Below are 15,311 nucleotides of genomic sequence, written 5' to 3'. Positions count from 1 at the left end.
ATTTTGTTTACTGGTATCTTCAGTTTCTCTTTTCCGGTCTTCTACCTTCTTCACTGGTATTTCCAGCTCCTCTTCTCTGTTCTGTTATCTTCTTCACTTGTACAGTATCTTCAGCATCTCTTCTCTGGTCTTCTATTTTCTTCACGGGCACTTTCACTACCTCTTCTCCAGTCTTCTGTCTTCTTCACTGGTACCTTTAGTGCCTTTTGTTCGGCCTTCTATTTTCTTTACTGGCATCTTCAATGCCACGTCTCAGTTTATCTTCAAACCGGCACAGAATAAGTTAAAAGTGGTACTTGCCACAATCTGAGGTTTAAAAGTCCTTTTAATCCAGGTTACAGGGTATCCAAGTGGTGAGCAGGGTGTGCACAGGAGAGGAAAGAACGGCAGACGTTTCGTGCTTCCAGAGCTCTTCTACGCACACACTCCCTGCTCACCACTTGGATGTCCTATAACCTGGATTAAAAGGACTTTTAAACCTCAGGCTTTGGTGAGTACCGCTTTTCATTTATTGTATGCTCATTTACAGTTGATCTATTTGCGAGCACCACCGTTATTCTTGTTGTACTGCTCGCAGCTCAGTATAGAGGGAGGACCGTGGATTTTTAAGAACTGGTTGGTGCCTGTTCAACTTCATTTTGACCCTCGTTCACATAACTTCTATCATCTTCACTGGCATATTCAGCACCCCATTTCCAGTCTTCTGTCTTCTTCACTGGTATCTTCAGGGTCTCTCTACCAGTCTTCCATCTTCTTCACTATCAATTTCTTCATCTCTTCTCTTCTATCTTTTTTACTGCTGTCTTCGGCATCTCTATTTCAGACTGGGCCCAGCAACATCAGAAGGTCACATAAGACCTACCAGACCTATAGGAATCTTGTTGCCCTATTGGTAGTGCTGTACTTGTTTATCTTAGATTGTTTCCTCCTGATGGGTCATATGAGAGTCTCATTTTCAGGATCTCCTGAGATCCGACAGGTGGCGGAGAAGAGAATATATAGGTATAAATGGCACATGCTGGGTGAAGAACTCCATATAGATTTTGCATTGAGGTCCATCAGCTTCAGATTACGCCCTTGTTGTTATTGTACCTATTGCCTTTCCTTGATTACAGAATACGCTTTATACCTGTGATTATTACTATATTGTTCTTATGCTGTACAGTAGGCAGACAACCAGAATTTTATACTGTATGGAACTAGAAAATAAATACGGAGGCAAGTGAAATGGACATCCTGTAGAGTTAGGGATCTACATTATTAAAGCTGTGTACCTCTGTGAGTATATTACTTTAATATTTCTTCTGCTACATATTCACCCACGCTCAGAGTTCTCTCTACAGCCGGCGGTGCTTGTCCCTCTCAAAATCATTGCAAGGATCCCCTGAAGAGAAATAGGTGAGTGTCATGCATATTCATACATATGTTCGCGGAATTGCAGCATTTAGAGAGGCCCCAGCGCTTAAACCATAGGATGTAGCATAGAAAAATGAAAAGGTCAGCGCCCAAGTGGGGCTCCAATGCTGAATGATTAATAAACCTACGCTTTTTATAATCTCCAGACCCGGGTCTCTTCACTAATTCATAGCCATACTACTATATATACATACATATATAAATATATTGATACTGCTTGTGTTATCATATTGTGTTATCATATTATTATGCCCTCACACACAGTGTATACAGTATGCATAATGTATGCTAGACAAGAATTATATTTATGCTCCTTATTAATTGCTGTACATATAAATGGCCGTAAATGATGGAAATAATAATATCTGTAATCTATCTGGCTTCTTAAGACCAATGGAAGAGATCTGTATTTGTCGAAACATAAATTGGAAACTGTCATCAGACATTGTTATTAATAATGTCCTGCATTATAGTAAAAAATTAACAGGAATTTCCCTTAAAAGTCTGCACATGTGTGCAAATATTAAGCGGTCAATAGAGTTTAGCTTTCATTCACACCATATTTTCAATGCAAGCTTAGCATCAATGAGTGTGTAGCTTTGATATAGACAACACTATGCGGTTGACTATTATTTAAAGGAAATGTGTCAGCAGGCTGTGAGGACAGCATGAGGTAGGAGTTAAAACACTGAACTCAATGGTGTGTCACATGTCCAGCTTTTGGGTGTTGTTTACTTATAATGAAGGTTTTATCACTAGGCAGTGAAGGCAAACCTTTCTGAGACCGAGTGCCCAAACTGCTAAAAGCCAATTGTTTATGACAACGTGTCAACACGTGCCAAATGCCTCATCATGATCCCCTTCATGCAGAAATATGCCTCATCATGATCCCCTTCATGCAGAAATATGCCCCATCATGATCCATTTCATGCAGAAATATGCCCCATTATGATCCCCTTCATGCAGAAATATGCCCCATCATGATCCCATTCATGTAGAAATATGTCCCATCGTGATCCCCTTCAAGCAGAAATGTATAAATTGCTCATTCCACCACCTCCATCATTTCCTCCTCCCCATCACCCCATCATTGCCCTCTCCCCCACCACCATCGTTGCCTTCTCCCCATCATTCCCATCATTGGCCCTCTCCCCATCACTCCCATCATTGGCCCTCTAATAATAATAATAATAATAATCTTTATTTATATAGCACCAACATATTCTGCAGCGCTTTACAGTTTAACAGCCCTCTCACCATCATTGACACACACACACCACAGCAGCATTACTGGCACAGCGGACACACTCACCTCTCCACGCGCCGGCAGCTCCCTTCTTCTCACTGGCACAGCAGCTGCGGAGCTAAATGATGATGTCATCCAGCCGCGACCACGCCGCTCAATGTGTGAGGCAAGAAGCTGCAGCTCCGGAACAAGGATGAGGCGATACCGCGTGCCAGCTGAGAGGGCTCTGCAAGCCATAGGTTCTCCATCGCTGCACTAGGGCATTATCATTGCTGTGACTAGATGGTGCATTCCTCCTTGTCTGACAACTCCGCCTCCTCCTGTGATAAGCAGCTCACTGTCAATAGACAATGCTATCACTGGAATCAGGGTCTCTTTGCCTACATCATGCTGCTCTGAGATAAAGTAGCAAAACCCTGCTGACAGATTCTTTTAAAAAAAACGGTACAATGCACAATATATCATCTTCCCACTGTTTATTAATAAACTTAGTCATTTAAAAAATGTTTATGCTCACTGCATGTTGTTGTTTTTTTATGCTTAATGGTCTTTTATTTTATATTTTAGCTCATCAGGCCAATTATAGATTTTTTTCAAAGTAATTTTTCTTTCATTGATGTTTTTTTGGCCAAATTCATAAAAATGGTGCATATGGTTGATGAATTTTGTTCAAAAACAAAAATGTTCATTTTTTAGTTCCACCTTTTTGCATTTTTTTATGTCAAAACGTTGCATATTTGGTGAAATGGTGAAAATTTTGCACCAAAATATCTGAACTGAAGTGTAGCAGATTTACTCCAAATTAATGATTAAGTGAAAAATATCTGAAAATCAAAAATCCAGCTCCCGATGGCAAACATAATAAACAAAACAAAACAGGCAACACATATAAACTAGACTTTAAAAAATTCCAAATTAAAAGAAGAATTAAAAAAGGTGAAAGCACCAACAACTAGACAAAAAAAACAAACAAAAATGAATTGTGCCCTTTATATGCAGCCGATATACTTTTGTATATTTTTATAGGTTAGCAAGTAAAATAAGACAAATGGAGGTACATAAGAAAGCACGGTTTGACGACAGTTTTGATTGTTGTCTATTACCATGGAGATGTAAGGATTTACAAGGCAGCCATAGACACGGGACAAAAATGCACTGAAATGATGGATTATTTGAAAAGTTGTTCTGAAGCAGGTCACAGTTGTTGCCATTAAAGGGAATCTGTCACCCCTTTTTTGAGATATCATATAATGATATCATTCAATTGTGTGTCACATAAGGATTCTCTTAGTACTTTTGCTTCCCCCTGACCCCGCACCTTTCATGCATAAATACCTTTTTTATATCGGTTCAGATGTATGTAAATTGCCACGGTCAGGTCCGATGGGCGGGGCTTATTCAACTGCTCCCCCCTCCCTGTCTTGCACTACACAAGAAGAAATGCGTAGAGCAAGACAGGGAGGGGGGAGCAGTTGAATAAGCCCCGCCCAGCGGACCGGACAGCAGCAGTTTACATACATCTGAACCGATATAAAAAAGGTATTTATGCATGAAACGTGCGGGGTCAGGGAGAAGCAAATGTACTAAGAGAATCCTTATGTGACACACAATTGAATGATATCATTATATGATATCTCAAAAAAGGGGTGACAGATTTCCTTTAAATGGCAAAGTAGACAATTACTATATGTGAAGACAGGACCAGCAATGTACATGGGGAGCAGTGATGGATCTTTGTATATATATATAGAGTTGAGCGAAACGGGTCGGCCAAATTCAAAAGTCGCCGAATTTCGCTAAAGTCGAGTTTTGCTTGTGAGGTCGGCCATGCGGTCGCCGACCTGAGCGCCAAAGTCGGATTTCCCAGAATGCTTGCACGTGACTTTTTTCAGCCACTGAGAAAGGACGTACACTGTGGGCAATGAGATGACATGTGCAGCGTCCGGGGAGAGAGATTTTGCGCACTTTAAAAAGCGGTCCGGCATGTAGGTGTGTTTACTGTCCTCCACTCCCTGCTGACTTTGCTTCCTCATTGACTTGCATTGCGTTTCGTGTTTCAGTCGGACTTTCGACTTTTCATGATAGTCGGCCGATTTCATTCGACTCGACTTTTGAGAAAGTTGGGTTTCATGAAACCCAACTTGACCCTAAAAAAGGCAAAGTCACTCATCTCTATATACTGTATATATATAAATATATTATATATACTGTATATATACAGAATATTTATATATATATAAATATATATGATTGTATATGACATACAGTATATATGTCTTTATTATTAAGGGAAAAAGAAATCCAAACCTACAGGGCTCTGTGTCAAAAAGTGACTGCCCCTTAAAACATAAGTTAACTATGGTTTATCACATCTTTGGGTAGCTGAGTTCAAATTCCCTAGTCACACCCAGGCCTGATTACTGCGACAACTGTTCTCAATCAAGAAATCACATAAATAGGACCTGCCTAACAAAGTGAAGTAGACCAAAAGATCCCCAAAAGCTTGACATCATGCCGCAATCCAAAGAAATTCTGGAACAGATGAGAAACAAAGTAACTGAGATCTATTTGTCTGGAAAACGTTATAAAGACATTTCTAAGGCTGGTTTCACATTTGCGTTTTTTTGCGCTTGAAAAAAACGCATACGTGCACATGCGCTTTTTTCCCCTATATTTAACATGGGCGCGCACATGTGCGCATTGTCATGCGCACGTATGCGTTTTTCGTGCACTGCGTTTTTTTGTGGTGTGCGATTTTATTTTCCAGACGCTACATGTTGCATTTTTTTGTCCGCCCAACCACTTCAAAAAAGCGCATGTGCACGTATGCGCACATTTTGCGCTAAAAAAGGCCATTATGGCCTATGGATGCGCATACGTGCGCACTGGCATGTGCATGTATGCTTTTTTTAGCGCTGCGTTTTTTTGGTGGTGTCCACTTTTTAGACAAGTTATAAAATTCTACAGTCCAAAAAAAAAAAGTCTATATAAAGGAGGTGTCTGCCAACACTGCACCACAACTACAGTGACAGATTGGAGAGCAGACATTCACCAACAAACCCAGCTTCTATCAGCGTCAAGAATGTGAGTATTATTACATCGTATGCCTGTCCTTTTCAATTGTGTATGTGCTAATGTTTTTTATTATTTTTACATGCAGCATGTCTTTGGAATCAGAATATTCCCCATCGCGGCAGGAATTGGCTCAAGCAGACCGTGAGGTGATTATTTTCGTGCATCTGGTAAGTATATCTGCTGCTACTCCAAATCTCTTACGTTTTTTTTTTTTTAAGACATCATCATCATCTTCTGCGGACGGGACTACTGAGGGCGAAGAGCAGGAGCAGCGAAGCCAAGTCCCCGGTGGTGATACAGAATGTATGTATGAAGTGATTTGTAATGTTCTTTATTTTTTATCTTCTATTTTTCATCTTTTCTGTATTTTTTTTTTAAACTTTTTATTCAATTTAAATTTGATTATTCTAATGAATGTGTTTTGTCTAGGTTCCACAACGGGATGAAGACGTCTACCTGGATAATGAGCAGCTCATCAGCCTGGTCCAGGAGCGTGCCCCGTTGTGGGACAGCCGTGACCGGCTGTACAAGGACAATGTAGTGACACGGCGGCTATGGAATGAGGTGGCCGCAGCATTGATGGATGGCTGGGACAGCGCCACAGCATCCTCCAAAAAGGTGTTTAGTAAGTATTTCCCTGCTCTGTATTGTGCCGCAGTGACTGTTGTCCTTGATGGCACTGTTGGGTTTCGTGCTAGATATATTCTAGCAGGAAACCCAACGGTGTCATCGGGCTCTACAGTGACTGCTTTGAGTATTGTATTGCTGTATTGTGTCCCAGTGACTGTTGTCCTTGATGGCACTATTGGGTTTCCTGCTAGATATATTCTAGCAGGAAACCCAACAGTGTCATCGGGCTCTACAGTGACTGCTTTGAGTATTGTATTGCTGTATTGTGCCGCATTGACTGTTGTCCTTGATGGCACTGTTGGGTTTCGTGCTAGATATATTCTAGCAGGAAACCCAACAATGTCATCGGGCTCTACAGTGACTGCTTTGAGTATTGTATTACTGTATTGTGCCACAGTGACTGTTGTCCTTGATGGCACTGTTGGGTTTCGCGCTAGATATATTCTGGCAGGAAACCCAACAGTGTCATCGGGCTCTACAGTGACTGCTTTGATTATTGCATTGCTGTATTGTGCCGCAGTGACTGTTGTCCTTGATGGCACTGTTGGGTTTCGTGCTAGATATATTCTAGCAGGAAACCCAACAGTGTCATCGGGCTCTACAGTGACTGCTTTGATTATTGTATTGCTGTATTGTGCCGCAGTGACTGTTGTCCTTGATGGCACTGTTGGGTTTCGTGCTAGATATATTCTAGCAGAAAACCCAACAGTGTCATCGGGCTCTACAGTGACTGCTTTGAGTATTGTATTGCTGTATTGTGCCGCAGTGACTGTTGTCCTTGATGGCACTGTTTATTTTTTTCCAACAGTGGACAAAGTCCGAACACGTTGGCGTTCGATGAAGGACCGCTTCAACAGTGATGTTAGTGCTGAGGACCAGGTTCGCAGTGGATCTGCGTCAAGGACCAGAACTAGATACCGTCACTGTCACGCGTTGCAATTCCTAAGACCGGTCCTTGCCACGAGATCGTAAGTATTCAAAATTTTGGGGTTTTATTTTTATTAATCTGTGTTTTTCTAATCCACAGCTGATGCTTCTTGTAAAGGCATGGTAGTAATGATTTTCCTTTCTTCCACAGCACCTGGAGCAGCACCCTGCAACCTGGCCCTGGAGCGGTCCTTCCTCGGACGTCCTCTGACCCGTCCCAGCCATCCGACAGCCAGGAAGCACCTTGCAGGTCAGGCACACACACAGCTGATGACCAGGAAGCTGGGCCATCAGGTGTTCCCCTGTCCCAGGTCTCTGCCACTGGTTATGCGGGCACTACCCGCCAGCGGCAGAGGGCCTTGGACAGGAATGTCTTGCCCGAGTTTATGCACTTGAGCGAGGCCTTTAATGCCAGCCTCAAGTCGCTGTCCGACAGAGTTGAAAGCGGTTTTGCACTAATGGAATGTGGTTTTAACCACTTTGAACACCGCTTCAATTCTGTCGAACAGCGCCTTGACCGTCAGGAGGCCGACCTCAACAGACCAGTGCACCATTTTTTTAGTAAGATTGAAAAGGGCATGGTGGAACACCTTAGTCCTGAGCAACAGCTGAATGTGCTGCAGGCCTGCAACAATGCTTTCTTGCAGGCTATGCAGCATAATCGGTACGGGCAGCAGTCAGTGGTGTCATTTCCACCTGTGCCACCATTGACTCGCTTCACCTCACTACCGACTTGTGCTGCATACCACTGCACGGACACCTCTATTCAAAGCCAGGACACCCACCGTTACACCACCACAAGTCTCAGTGCAGCTGGTCACTTCACCAACACCACCATGGCAAGCGCTGTTCCTGTCTGGAGCACCACCGCCACCCCCATGCATGCGTGGAGCTCAGACACCACTAGGCAAACATGGAACAGCCCTGCCGCTACAACAACATGTAGTAGCCCTGCCACCACCACTCCGCAAATCTGGACCATCACTGCCGCCACCAGTCCTCCTGCAAGGACGAGCACTGCCAACCAAGAGCATCAGGAGCATCAGCAGCATCAGCAGCAGCCACAGCAGCAGCAGCAGCCACAGCAGCATCAGCCACAGCAGCAGATGGGGGACCTCCATTCCATATTTGCCCCAAGTTCTAGGCAAAATCTATCAAGGCGGGCATTGGGGCAAAGTAGGTCCAGGCAGACAAGCCTACGGCGACATGCACTTCGAAGAAATGTTCCTGAACCCATTTTCTCTCCTCCAAGTGTTCCTAGTTTAATTCCCTTAACTGGACTACCTTCCCCCACAAGTTTTGTTGCCCCTTCCCCTCAAACACCGTCTTCAACTGCAAGTGTTGCATCTTCCCTGCACACCCCTAAATTGCAACCATCTGCCCCCAAACGCCGAAAAAAATAAAGTTTTTTATATTTTTGTGGTTAATAATAAATTTACATTTGTGGTTCACCATTACAAAGTTTGATTAATGGTTTTGGCGCCGCTCACACACACTGATGGGTAAATGCACGTATATGTTAAAAACCAAGGCATAGTCATATGACTAGACTACGCCTTTGTATTTAACATATGTTCAATACAAAGGCGTAGTCTAGTCATATGACTAGACTAGGCCTTTGTATTTAACATATGTTCAATACAAAGGCCTAGTTTAGTCATATGACTAGACTATGCCTTTGTATTTAACATATGTCCAATACAAAGGCCTAGGATAGTCATATGACTAGACTAAGCCTTTGTATTTAACATATGTTCAATACAAAGGCGTAGTCTAGTCATATGACTAGACTAGGCCTTTGTACTTAGCATATGTTCAATACAAAGGCCTAGTATGACTAGACTACGCCTTTGTATTTTACATATGTTCAATACATAGGCCTAGTCTAGTCATATGACATTGAGCTGATTACATTCATCCACTCAATGCTGACTTTTATTCCCCATTGACTTGCATTGGGGTTGAGTTTTGAACGAATCACATACTTTTTTTTTACACTAGTTGGACAATTTTCTTTTGAAAAAATTTGGTTTCCTGAAACCCGATCCTACCAACGTCACTCAAAAGTCATAATCATAACTATTTATCAATCATGGCCTGGTTATAGTTATCAATCATGGCCTGGTTAATACACATCATATTTAACATGCAGCTTTGCTTACGTTCCAATATATTTCACGCAGAGTAGCAATGCTGCATTTTAACTCATATGTGTATTTACCTGCCCAGGTGTGAGAACATCAAAAAATTCACCGGTATACATGGGAAGTTTTTTATTTAATTGGAGTGTAAAAAATATAGTGCACTCAGTAATGGTATCAAATAAGGTTTTTTATTACCATAAACAAAACGAAAACATTACACCATTTCATCTTGCCAGTGCACCCGTCCTACATCAGAAATAAAGAAGGCCGCAAATTGGTCCCTCATTTGGCCAACTTCAACGGATGACCTGAGAGGGTGCTGAGTGAATTCAGGCAATGGTTTAGGAGCATCATCGTCCAGCTCAAAGGTCGGGTCCTCTTTAGCCATCACAAAATTATGTAGAACCACACAGGCCTTCACCACCTCATCGACTGTTTCAAGTTTAAGATTAATGGCCGTGCCGAGAATTCGCCATCTGGAGACAAGAATCCCAAAAGCACACTCAACAGTTCTTCTGGCCCTGGTCAGCCTGTAATTAAATATTTTTTTGGTGTGGTCCAAGTCCTTGCTGGAGTAGGGTTTCAGTAAGTTTGCGCACATTTGAAAAGCCTCATCCCCAACCATTACAAAGGGCAGTGGCGGAGCTTCGGTGTGCGGAAGAGGCCGTGGCATAGGGAAATTAAATTGGTTGCCATACAATCTCCGGCCCATGTCTGAGTTTTTAAAAGCCTGTGAGTCATTACCACGGCCAAATGCTCCAATGTCCACTGCTACAAACATACATCCGGCATCCGCAATGGCCATGAGTACTATTGAAAAGTACTTTTTGTAATTATAGTACTCAGATCCCGTTCTTTTGGGTTTGATGATCCGTATGTGTTTACCATCAACAGCTCCCAAACAGTTGGGGAAATTGCATACTGTCCAGAATTTGTCAGCAATTTCCATCCACTTTTCAGCGGTGGGCAGGGGCATAAATTCTGGACAAAGAACATTCCAGAGAGCCCGGCAGGTGTCAGCAACAATTCCAGACAAGGTAGAGATTCCAATACGGTACTGGAAGTGTAGTGAAGATAGGGTTTCTCCAGTCGCCAGGAATCTGTGAACAGACAAAGAAGTAAAATTAATATTTAAGTATATTATTTTAAAAAACTATAAAATAAAATATTAGTACATTCACGAAAACTAATTACCCAAGGTTTTGAATACTAAATTAAAAAAAACCCATCAGACCGCACCCCTTGGTTTTTAAATATTACGTACCGTAATGTCACCAGTAGCCGTTCCTCAGGAGGAATCGCACGACGGAGCTGTGTGTTCTGTCTCCGGAAGGATTGTTGGACACAAGCAAGCAAATCCCTGAAGCTTTCTTGGGACATCCGGATATAATCTGTAAATTTCTCCGGGTTTGCCTGTAGCTCACTGTAGAGGGTGTGGTATGCCCCACGGCTCTCCCGGAGTTCAACAATCGGATGTTTCCACATACGCCGCCGCTGCCGTCTTTGCTGCCTCTCTCTCTTCCTTTGTTCATAGCAAGCTACTGCATACGCCTGAGCCATCGCGATGTCCAAATCCAAGTTGAAGTGAAAACTCTTCCAGCGCAGATCCATGTTGACACGAGAAGAATCAAGCAAATCTGAAGAATACTGCAGACAGGGTCTATATATTAACATACCACACCGACATTGACGTCCCATTGGTCTTGTGTGTTGTTGATTGGGTTTTTTTTCTTTTTTGGGGGTTGTCCAAAAATCTGTAAAAAAACGCAAACGCACTAAAAACGCATACAAACGCATAAAAACGCTGCGTTTTTTTCCTGCATGCGCATAATAATGCTTGAAAAAAATGCAGCGTTTGTATGCATTTGTATGCGTTTTTTCTATGCGTTTTTTTTGCGCTAAAAATGCGCTGCAAAAAAAAGCAAGTGTGAAATTAGCCTAAAGCTTTGGGATTCCAGTGAACCACAGTGAGAGCCATTATCCATAGATAGTGAAAACATGGAACAGTGGCTGGTCGACCAAAATTGCCCTAAGAGCGCAGTGATGACTCATCCAAGCGGTCATCAAAGACCCCACAACAACATTCAAAGAACTGCAGGCCTCACATGCCTCAGTGAAGGTCAGTGCCCATGACTCCACCATATAAAAGAGACTGGGCAAAATGGCTTGCGTGGCAGAGTTCCAAGATGAAAACCACTGCTGAACAATAAGAACATAAGCGCTCTTCTCAGTTTTGCCAGGCAACATCTTGATGATCACCAAGACTTTTGTGAGAGTACTCTGTGGACTGACGTGATAAAAGTTGATATTTTTGGAAGGCATAAGTCCCACTACATCTGACATAGAAGCAACACAGCATTTCAGAAAAGCAACATCATAGCAACAGTAAAATATGGTGGTGGTAGTGTGATGGTCTGGACCTGTTTTTCTGCTACAGGACCTGGAAGACTTGCTGTGGTAAATGGAACCATGAAATCTGCTGTCTATCAAAAAATCCTGAAGGAGAATGTCCGGCCATCTGTTCGTGACCTGAAGCTGAAATAAACTTGAGTTATGCAGCAGGACAATGATCCAAAACACACCAGCAAGATCAACTCTGAATGGCTTAAGAAAACCAAAATTAAGACTTTCGAGTGACCTAGTCAAAGTTCTGACTTTAATCCGATTGAGATGCTGTGACATGACCTTAAAAAGATGGTTCACACTCGGAAACCCTCCAGTGTGACTGAAATACAACAATTCTGCAAAGATGAGTGGGAGTGAAGACAAGGGTGTGTGTTCTCTTGATCTTTATTCATTCATACAACGCGTTTCAAAGTGGGTTGACTCCTTCATCAGGTGGGGTATGTTATACCGAGCCACCTCCCTTATAAAGGGGAGGAAAGAAACTTCTTCACAGCTTAAAACAATAAAAAAATTAATTAAAGCCAACAATTTATACAAGTCACATATGTAAAATGTGCATCAAAGAACCATTTGTTGTATATAAATGTGAATTATGTTGGAATATGTTGATCTGAATAAGGATCCAGAGAAATTACACCGTTGTCTTCACTCTGTGGCATCGCCCGCGAATCACCGCTCTTTTTCCTGTTTGGTTTGAACATGTTTCTTCCCAGCGGCGTGTGGGTAAGCGGTCGGAGCAGCAGCCATTCATTCTTACAAATACAGAGTTGGTCCAGATTACAACCAAGGAAGGTCAGCACATACAATCCTTTGCTCTCTGTGTCCCAAATTGAAGGTAACACACTTGAAGCAGCTTTACTCTTTTTCTTAGTGTTGCAAAGGTGATAGAATTATTAGCAAGACATTAGAAATTGCCACTGGTTCTCTCTAAAATGATATTCACAAATCATGACCTTATGGGGGTCCTTGAGGACTTTACATTTAGAAACACTGCTTTAAAATACAATATTCAAAAAGTGCTGGCAAAATGCTGATGAAGAGAATCCGACATCCCAAAAAGAATGGATGGCAAGTCACAGAGCATGAGATTTAGGATAGTTCTGGATATACTCGAATGGTTTGTGCATCAAAAGCTGTTTTAACTTTTTGTTTGTGATAAGGCCATCATGCATTCCTACTGGACTTGTGTGGAAGTGTAAGGAGATGGACCAGTTGCCGTGTTCCCCTTGAAGAAGACATCAATGCTAGCGTGGTATAGAATGTGAATAATGTTTTGTTCCTGAAATGTTGCTTTTTGATAACAATTGTTAATTTCCCTGTGGGCTGCAGTATTAACTATCGGTCACAAGATGCCACTATCAAGAGTGTAGGTGAAATGTGAAGTCTGCCCAGCAACACAGTAGACACAAAGACAGTGTGAGAGTTAAGGCCAGCCCATTATGGGAAAGGAGGTTTGGGAATCTTTGGTTAGTGTGAGGAACAGGACGTTGTGTTCAGTTTGAGAAAGTGTGGTGAAATGACAACAGCGTTCACAGGCAATAGACTGCTAGAGAAAAAGTGAGCCTGTTACTCGGGGTAGTGGATTGCCAAAGAATCCTTAGGTGTGAATCTGTTTGTCGGCCTAGAAAACTTGAGATGGACATCGGTGCCTTTGGACGCACTAAGCCTGCGGAGCTGCAGGGAAAGATGGACTCAAGCACTCAGAGGTGAGAGAGGATGGAATCCGGGTGCGGTGCACTGCTAGTGGTGGAGAAGAATTCCTAGCGCTAGAAAGACTTAGAGGGATACTCTACCCATACAGAAAACTAGGGCTGAAGTTGAGTCCGATACCTGTGGGAAAGACTGTAATCCATTGGGCCTTATCCTATATGCTTGATTGTAATGACCGTAAGATGTCAAGTAAAATTTTGACTGTTTTAACCAATTCAGTGTCCCCCGGATTCTTTGCTGCAAAGGTTCTGGAAGATGAAAGCCTGGAGCAAGTAGAGGGCTATGAGCCACAAGTAAGTGTGATGCACCCCACCAGGTACGGACTGGGAACGAAATTCAGCCCTGGCATTTGAAATCACACAGGCCCATGCTGTCCCTGTCCCCAAGCACCAGATGGGATATATTACAATATTACCCTGGATGGAGGAAAGCAAGATTTACTACAAGGCTAATATTTCTATTGGATAACTGTGGCCTGCTGGGGTAAGTGACGGAGTCAGCGACTTTGTGTTTCGTCACAACTTCTTAACAGTATGGGCATGTTGAGAACACCAATTCTGTTAACAACGTAGCAGTCAAGGTGGCCCACGACCAGACAGGCCCTTCTGGCATTTGCTAGAATTGCCAGATGGCCAGTCAAGCCCTGCACCCCACACACAGCAGCACATCGGGACTGGCACACTGGTCTGTTGGGTACCGGAGCGATCAGAAGCTGCAGCTCGCTCACGACTATCTCGTTCAGGCACCTTACAGAAGGACGGTTACACCTTAATACTGCTTATATAATATTTTTGAGGTTTTACTTTAGAAGTATCCAAATGCTATTATCACTTCTTCAAGCACCCTTTTACCTCTTAACATCTTGAGATGTAAGACTCAATTAGCATCTGATTCAGCTCACTAGATATCAAAATCTTCCTGCTCACTGATATATATGGCTGCATTTTTCTGCCTCGGGTGGTGTTACTTGTATGTTGTAAGTAAGTGACATTATTAATTATTTATGGAGGCTGCAAACGTGTAGAATTATTATAGCAGAAAAACACACAATTTCCCTTCGTCGTGAATTGGAGTTTTTTCTCTTGAATATTTCATTGTCAGTCGCTATGATTTACATGATGTCTCTCACCCATAAGCAGTGAAATAAGAATTTATGTGTGTACTTATTGTGCAGTGATTTTTAAACTCTCCCTTTCATCTCAATGTAGAAACGCAATCTGGTTCTGCAGTAGTCAGGCAGCAGTCACCGTGCACAGGAACCATTCAGATCAATGAGATTTCTTTATGCCAGCTTTATTTATGGAGCACTGTGAGTTTTATCAGCATGGCCTGCCAATCAAACCAACCGGCACAGTACAATGCACTGGATCAAAGATGAATTGGCCCCTTAGGCCCAGTTCAGACTTGACTTTTTTTTCATCAATATCATTTTTCCTCTATAGTACTTTAATAGGGTTTTCAGTAAAACATTAGCTGTTCACATCATTTCCAACAGGACTGAGCACAAACCCATAAAGAATCTAAATGGTGTGGTTAACTATTTCTAAGATATATTAATTTATCTTCATTGGCCTATAATAGTAAAAAATCAATATATAAATATAATATATATAACTTAACTAAATCTCATCTGGTCCCACTCATTTGTTCTTCTCAGCCTTCCTCCATAAAGACTATATATCTCATAACTGTAGAATCAAACATGGTCTCTCAAGGACAGAGAAGACTAAAATGGTTTCATACATCCGTCAATCATG

The sequence above is a fragment of the Dendrobates tinctorius genome, unplaced genomic scaffold (assembly GCF_039654945.1).
Source record: "Dendrobates tinctorius isolate UK_male_01 unplaced genomic scaffold, ASM3965494v1 ptg000029l, whole genome shotgun sequence".
Classification (NCBI taxonomy): Eukaryota; Metazoa; Chordata; class Amphibia; order Anura; family Dendrobatidae; genus Dendrobates; species Dendrobates tinctorius.
The sequence above is the reverse complement of the archived record's forward strand: the minus strand, read 5'-3'. Positions refer to the sequence as shown.